Genomic DNA, 7,368 nt, shown 5'->3' on the forward strand with positions numbered 1-7,368 from the left:
GTGGTGCCACGTGCCCCCACTGGGTCAAATAAAATACCATTATTAAGCATAAAAAATTTTTAAAAATTTTAAGTTTTGCCCCCATTCAATTTTGAAATAACTACATAATCTAGTAAGATTATTATTGTAACTTGTGATAAAGTAAGGAAGAGAAGAAACACATAGCAACAAATATCTAGGACATCAAACTCTCACACATTATTATTTCAAGCACACATTCAATGTGTGTGCAACTAATAAAAAGATATTTAAAAATTTAATTTATTTTTGTTGAAAAGTATTAGTTTAAAAAAGATCAATTTTTTAGTATTTTGAGGAATATGGTAATTTTTTGTTAGAAAAGTGTCAGTTAATTCAATTCATGTGGAGTGGTAATAGAAAATTAGGTAGTTAAAATGATGTAGTAACTCTTTTTAGAAATAAAGGTACATTAGGCAATGCATTAAATGACATAATTTATTTATACCAAACTCCTCCCTCTACCTTGTCTCACTGCTTTTGTACTTTGTATCAAAAGTAGTAGAATTTTATTAATTTATTATATTTAAGTCATTTTTTTTTAAAAAAAAAAAGTGACTCCATTTTATACAAAAAAAAATTTATGAAAATTTTGATTTTGTTACTTGTGTTATTATTGATATTAAACACATGCTTGTTATTACTAGTTACTTGTGGATTAGAAAAAAAATTACAAATGTGAATTTGTGCCCAATTGAACAATATTCTAGCTCCGCCACTGAAATGAAAGAAGTTTCAGACATGAAGGTTGATGCATTATGTCCTACCAATGTGCTAATTACCAACAAAACATAGACAATATCGGAGTATTTTGGTTTTTGGGGATGAACCAAAAGGATGGCTCCTGGCTAACATTCTCTTGGTATTGCTCTAGATATAATTAAGGTGCTTACATGAACTGCAAGACAAGAATTATTCTTTAATTATATTGTGATTGAGAGAGGATTTATATACAGGATTGCTATTAAGGCACGCTCTACCTGTTTGTGTGCAGATAACAAAACTTGTGTTTATTTGTAGAAATGGTTTTGTCACAGAAATTGAGTTTACACTTTGTAAAATCAAAATTGTTGAAAATAAAATAAATAGATGAGTAATTATTTGATGGTTACCCACAGTCAATGGCGGATGGGTGGGCAATTGCTCCCTCACAAGTTTTATGAAATTGTAAAATTGACTTGATATTTTGTACTATTTTCAGCTTTGCATCTAATTTGAATCCCCTCAATTTTTTTTTTAAAATACCTATTTGCTCCTTTCAAGTTTTGTGAAATAGTGTTTTCACTTTTGCACCTTATTTGCATCCCCTCAATTTTCTAGAAACACTGTTTGCCCCCTCAATCCCCATAATTTTGTAAAGTTCCTTACATTGGACCCTTCACAAAGTTTGAATATTTATTTTATGTCCCCTCCTTCACATTTTTAAAATTCTCTCTTTATATAAAAATGCTATATAGTTTCACTTTATTGAAAAATATTCAACCTATTTAAGTTTAAAAATAACTATGATGTTAAAAGATTTAACTCTATAACAAATCTACATGCTGATAATTATTCCTTGTCCACAAGGCCTAGCTCCACCTAAGGCTCTCAACGGACCGAGCCCAGGCTCGAACCCGGTCCAATTCAGTCATTTTTTTTTCTTTTCCAGTATCCGGGACAAATGGTAAATCCATTAATTCGAATCTGGCTCTGATCAATTTTCTGTATAAGCCAAAATGGGGTGGATATGGATTTATATGTTCCGAACTATTTTGGACCCAAATCTGATTAGTATAAATATTTTAATAAAAAAATATATATTTCATTAAAATTTACTACTAATATACTTATTTTTAATTAAAAAGGATTTTTTATAAATCAAATAATTATTAGAATTAATTTAATTGTACTGTTAATATTGTGTTGCTAATGTTTATGCACAAATAAAACTTTTTTTTATTTTAAGAGAAATAACAGTGGTTCCTCACTTAACGGCTTATAACCTTAATAGAAAATACTTACATGTTAAGTGATAAGTGAATAATTTATCACTTATTTTTGGAGCAAGTTTTTTCTAGGAAATTGAGTGCCACTTAATTAATTCAAATGTTCAATTTTTGTTATCAAGTACGTCTAAACATGTTAAAATCTAAATCCATTAATTTTAAATACTGAATTGAATTAACAGGGCCCAAGTTGCAACGTCTCTTACAACTCTATTTTCGTTGATAATCCTCATGTGATGAAAATGTGTGATGCCATCTTTTCTTGTGATGGAGACACTACTGTGCATCGAAGTTAAATCGTGTGATAAACATTTATTTTCTCTGGATCGATACATAAGTCATAGCTGAAATACAAATTACTATAAGAATCTGTGTACCTAATTCTACCCTTAATTTGTAACGAAATTTTCCACCTTTCAGCCACTAATAGTTCTACCGCATGACTAGCAAGTTGATGACCTTGTGAATCGTGTGTTTGTACTAATGATGAAAAAGACTTCAGGTTCAACAAGCAAATATTAAAACCTCATAAGCAAGCAAGATGAGGCCATATATGAATGTGGGAAACTGGAGCCAACTGAACAGTGGTTATGAGATTATGTATGACTAGTGTAGAAAAATTCCCAGTCTGGGTTCGGTCCGGTGGTTGTAGCCCAGTTGGGTGAGAGCCACCAACCAAGGATCGAATCCCAGTCGTTACCATTGACCGATGATGTCGGGCAGCCTCTCGCGGTCACGCAGTGGGATTAGTTGGGGCGTACGGTAACCAGTCATCGGCCCCAGATACCCACTGTGATGAAAAAAAAAAAAAAAAAAAAAAAATAGTGTAGAAAAAATCCACAAAACAAAACCCCCAGGCAAAGGCAGCGAAGCAACAAGGCACCGTAGACACAATGAAGAACCTTCTTATTACTCAGGAAGTTCATTACCCACACAACATGCACTTGAAATCGAACCTGATAGAAGAGGGAGTCTAGCTTGACACAGCAAAAGCAAACTAAGCTAAGCGGCCTTCAACCACATTCATTTCAGATAAACATGAGTCAGTTCTACCAGCCAATCATGCTGGAAGCGCATTCAGACAAAATTGTTTAATAATCTTGTGCCAAGAGAACCTATTGCAGCAAGACAAAATTTAAGAACAAAAAATGCCATAAATTCTTCAGCAAGTTTATTTCATAGACCAGCATTACATGCACTCTGATCCATTCCAGCTAACAAGAACCAATTTAAACTCCAAAAAGTGCCATTTTTGAGTTCACCAAATGAAAAGAAGCAAAGAAGGATTTCCTTCACCCACCCGCCATCCCCAAAAGAAACCAAAATAATTATGCCATAAAAGAACTTGCCAAGACCTTAAACAGTCACCAAAAACAGAATTTTAATGCTAAATATGTACAGAAATTTAGCACTAAACCCAATAAGTACAGTGTCACTTTTGTTTCCTTCACAGTCAGACCCCTACATTGCTCCTATAGATAATAGATAGTCAACATACTCAGAATCAAAGCCATCACCAGATGATTCAGAAAGTCCAGATACATAGTCGTCAAATGAGTCATCCTCAGAAGTTTCAACATCAAATTCATAATCTTCAGTGGAGTCATGAGGATGCCTCAGATTTTTAAGCTGTTCAAAACATCTTTTCCTTAATTCACCTTGAAGGTCAACATTAAAACACTGCCTAATATCTAGAGATTCCAGGTGGGGACAATTGTCAAGAATTGCTCGCAGACCGTCATTTGTCATCTCATTCCCAGAAAGTCGAAGATGGCGCAATCCATGCATGGTCTTTGCAACAGCATAAGCTTCCGCATCATTAATACCTTGATGTCTATAAGCTTTGCGGTTTAATGTGAATGACTTCAACAAAGGGCGAGAACTGCCAACTACTTTCAGGACTGGGAATTTCAGTGAAGAAAAGGTGCAGCTCCTCCAATAATGGAAAACTTTTAACAGCTTTACCCAGGCCTTCATAACAACATGCAAGTCGAAGGCGTCTGAGCTGACCTGATCTGTAAAATAAGGTGAAAACCTTAAGCTTCAGAAATGGTAATTGCCAGTAAGTAGAAGAAACAGACGTCATATTTGGGTCATCCATGGAAACTAACATGAGCATGGAAGCAAACTGTTACACAGCTTAAGGCACAGTAATTAAGCTAATAGTCTAGGACATATGTGAGGGAACAAATAAAATATTATGATACTATGTTGCTTTGACAAGAACTTCACATGGCCTTCTACAAGAACCAAGACAAGCGCGCATCTATACAACTCAACACTATGTGCCCCTGACTATGACCTTCCCTTTGCATTTCAGATTTCTGGTCCAAGTTGCATTTCACATACAAATGGCAGACAAATAATGTGCATTCCATAGCTGCAAGTTAATCAGTTAAGTGTTACACAGCATCCTCAGCTCTCCCAAAATTCGCGAGCAGCACACAATTGCTGTTGTTATTATTTGATGTAAAACCTATGCTACATTGTCAATATGACAACGCAAAAGACAAGACTTAACTAGAGACTTCAAATTGCAAGGTTCTAATCCTCAACACCCACCTGTCCTAAAAGCAAGGTACCTAAACCTTTTGTGGTAGGCCACCATGCTTTTATAACAGATGGGCCTGTCAGATTAGGAACTCCAAAACTGGGAGCCCTTTAATAAGTTCATACCATTACACCAGCCCATGATAGTCATACATCTTGTCCTTAAAATTCTGTGCTAGAATGGCTCCCTAACTGTCATTTCTATCCTATAAAAACTTTTTTGGTGCTACAATAAACGCATAACATAAATTACGCAAACAACAGGCACTCCACAATAAATTATTAGCCTCATATAACTGACAAACATATATGGAGGGAGTAGGGGATATTTTCTTAAAACAAAGCACAATTCTTGGTCACTTGTTAAAAGGCATTGCTGATGGCACTCCATGTCCTTCTTAACTTTTCTTAAATGCATGTGAAGAAATGAAGCCAATAACATTAGCCTTCTACTAATTTCTTATCGACTAAGAAAAATACCAGCAAAGCATGCCAAATTGTGCCCTTTCCATGAGTAACTTCTCCATTGCACCCTTCTCACACATTTTCCACAAAGCAAGATAGAACAGCAGCAAATTCCACGAAAATGAAAAGCAAACTCTGAAAATAAATTCACATATCCAGCAATGCAAATGCAAGCACATTTAATCAATAACATCAAATACATGTATTACCTCTCGGCAATATGCTCAAGCAATTCATCAGTACCAAAGTACTCAATATTAATAGCAACCAATTGCCCCTGGCTTCGATCAATTGCGTGCTTCCACATGATTCGCAGGTCATGATGAGGCATGTCCTGGAGATTCCCAGGGTAAGACATGTCAATCTCTCGCCACATACAAGGGTCCTTGCACAAATTCCTTGACATGTCAATCTCTCGCCACATACAAGGGTCCTTGCACACATTCCTCCATGCCGTACAAACTTTCTATGCAGTCTCCAGTATTTCAATCGCCCCAAGCCTGTGCAATATGTTGGCCGTTATTTCCGCTGGCAAGTCCACCCACGGCGGCGGCGGCGGCGACGGCGACATCGCTTCTGAAGGGGAAGCAGATGAAGGGTCTTCCGGTAGCCATGCTTCTTGTTGTTTGATTGTCAAAGGGGCTTTCTTCTTCTTCTGCTTTCCCTCCATTTGTGATTTTAGGGTTCGTGGAGTTTGGATTAGAGTCACTATCACTGTAACCGTTACCGTTTTGGCCCGTTTTAAGAAAGGTAAAAGAGCTGTCAAATTGGGTGCTCCGAGTGAGTTTAGGCGGGTCACTCAATTATCCTCTATGACTTATTTAAAGTTTTCTCGTGGTAATTTTTTTTTAAGAAATGTATTATTTATCTGCACTTCATTCTTTGTTATTTATATTTCTATCATTTATTTTGTTATATAATTTTCATTTAGGAGAGTGATTAACTAGAAAAAGAGTGCAAATAACATTTTCCTTTCTTTTGTTTTCTTTTTGTTGTAATAAAAAAAAGTTAAAAAAGCATATTATCAAGTTAGTAAATGAGTATTTTAATCAAAATGAAAAGGAAAATGAAAAATCAATGAAAATAGTACGTAATACAAAATGATGATCTCGATAAATGTTTCAAATAATTTCATATTACTGAAGTTGAATTAGTTTAGATACTTATACGAGAAGTCAATTAACACAAAGATTGAAGAATCTATTTGAATTTTAGGAAGAAAAAGGAAGAAATAGAAGGAAAAAGAATCTAGAAATAAAAGGAAGGAAAATAACAATAGATGTGATGCGAGCATAGGATCCATGGTTCATGTTCAAGTCATGAAAGTGGTTGATTCATAGAGGCTCATTGAAGATTAGCAAAACTAGTTGTCCCTTCCTTGAAGTTTAGTGTGTTTAATCAAGTTGTTTGTTTTTTAATGTTATTTGTTTAAGCATGTTGTTTGTCATTATTTTTCAGCAATTGTTAGTTGGTTAATTAGTATTAATTTGGAGTTAACTTGAGTCATTAGCTTTGGTTAACTAAAAGGCTAGGTCATGTTGACCATGGTTGAGCCTTAAGTTGAGTTAGTGCCCTAGTTCTAGTAGAGTTAGGGTTGAAGTCTAGCTAGGTGAGTTCTAGTCATGTTAGGTTTTCGAGTCTTGTAAAGGCTATAAAAAGGCCTTAGCTATATGTTTGTAAGTAGAGAAGCCATGATGCATTAAAGAAAATTCTAGCAAAACACTTTGTGTTTAGCAAGTCTCTTGTCTAAGAGATCTTTTCTTGAATACTTAAGAGGATTCTTAAGTTTTCAATCAACTTATCAATTCAAGATTGCGTTGAAATTGTGGCATCATTCTACCCTTCTAACCAATCTCGAGCGGTCATTGATTGGTTTAGGTACCATCTTTTTGTATCCATAGCTTGGTCAAGATAAAATTTTTCGCTGCTTGATCGACTTGGTTCTTCATGACAAGTCCTTGTTGGGTCGAGTTCGTATCAAGATGTATGTAGGTTCATTGGGCGATCAGCTAACCAAAGCCTTAAGCATTGAGCTTCGTACGCTTGAAGCACTTGAAGCATCCAAACGCCTTAAACAATGAAAAGAAACTGGAGTCTTAAATAAATTTGTTAGTTATAAGGGATGGTAACGAAGAGCAGGCGTCAAGTGTAGGAGGAAATGGGGGAAGAGGAGAAGGGAAGGAGATTTTTCTCCCCGCTTTAAATGACACTGAGGGTGGGGGATGATACACCCCATCCCTTGCCCTATCTGCTGCATACTTAATAAATATAAATATGAATTTTATATATAACCTAAAAACTATAAATGAGTCTTAATTAAAATAAAATTCTTAATTAGTTATCTGTA

The 7,368-nt window shown here is 35.2% G+C and overlaps 1 pseudogene; it reads right to left on the bottom strand.

Annotated features, from left to right (window-relative positions):
- Positions 1–3,210: 3,210 nt before the first annotated feature.
- On the bottom strand, positions 3,211–5,695 carry LOC113783753 (annotated as a pseudogene).
- Positions 5,696–7,368: the final 1,673 nt, after the last annotated feature.

The sequence above is a fragment of the Coffea eugenioides genome, chromosome 9 (genome assembly GCF_003713205.1).
Source record: "Coffea eugenioides isolate CCC68of chromosome 9, Ceug_1.0, whole genome shotgun sequence".
NCBI lineage: Eukaryota > Viridiplantae > Streptophyta > Magnoliopsida > Gentianales > Rubiaceae > Coffea > Coffea eugenioides.